Source organism: Arachis ipaensis, chromosome B4 (genome assembly GCF_059453495.1).
Source record: "Arachis ipaensis isolate K30076 ecotype BB chromosome B4, ASM5945349v1, whole genome shotgun sequence".
Classification (NCBI taxonomy): Eukaryota; Viridiplantae; Streptophyta; class Magnoliopsida; order Fabales; family Fabaceae; genus Arachis; species Arachis ipaensis.
The window spans coordinates 66,452,581-66,453,190 of record NC_142439.1 but is presented as its reverse complement, the minus strand read 5'-3'; the positions used below and the strand labels follow the sequence as shown (position 1 = coordinate 66,453,190).

General features: G+C 41.6%; 1 non-coding gene across 1 annotated transcript; it reads right to left on the bottom strand.

The window, feature by feature from the left end:
• Positions 1-502: 502 nt before the first annotated feature.
• LOC148567757 (small nucleolar RNA R71) lies at positions 503-610 on the bottom strand. Its single transcript, XR_015882450.1, has one exon. It is a non-coding gene; the product is annotated as a small nucleolar RNA R71 (small nucleolar RNA).

Sequence of the window (610 nt, the reverse complement as noted above, 5' to 3'; positions counted from 1 at the left end):
CCTGAACTTGAAAGGACCTTGAAGAGAAAGCTAAGAAAAGCTAAAGTACAACTCTCTGTAGAGGACCTAACAGAAATTTTCAAACAAGAAGAAGCCATGGCAGCCGAAAACAACAACAATGCCAACAAATGCAAGGAAGGTGTTTAGTGACTTTACTGCACCTACTCCCGACTTCTATGGGAGAAGCATCTCAATCCCTGCCATTGGAGCAAACAACTTTGAGCTTAAGCCTTAATTAGTTTCTCTGATGCAACAGAATTGCAAGTTTCATGGACTTCCAATGGAAGATCCTCATCAGTTCTTAGCTGAATTCCTACAAATCTGTGACACTGTCAAGACCAATGGGGTTGATCCCGAGGTCTACAAGCTTATGCTCTTTCCTTTTGCTATAAGAGACAGAGCTAGGATATGGTTAGATTCACAACCTAAGGAAAGCCTGAACTCTTGGGAAAAGCTAGTCAATGCCTTCTTGGCAAAGTTCTTTCCACCTCAAAAATTGAGTAAGCTTATAGTGGAAGTCCAAACCTTCAGACAGAAGGAAGGTGAATCCCTCTATGAAGCTTGGGAAAGATACAAGCAATTAATCAGAATGTGCCCTTCTGACATGCTT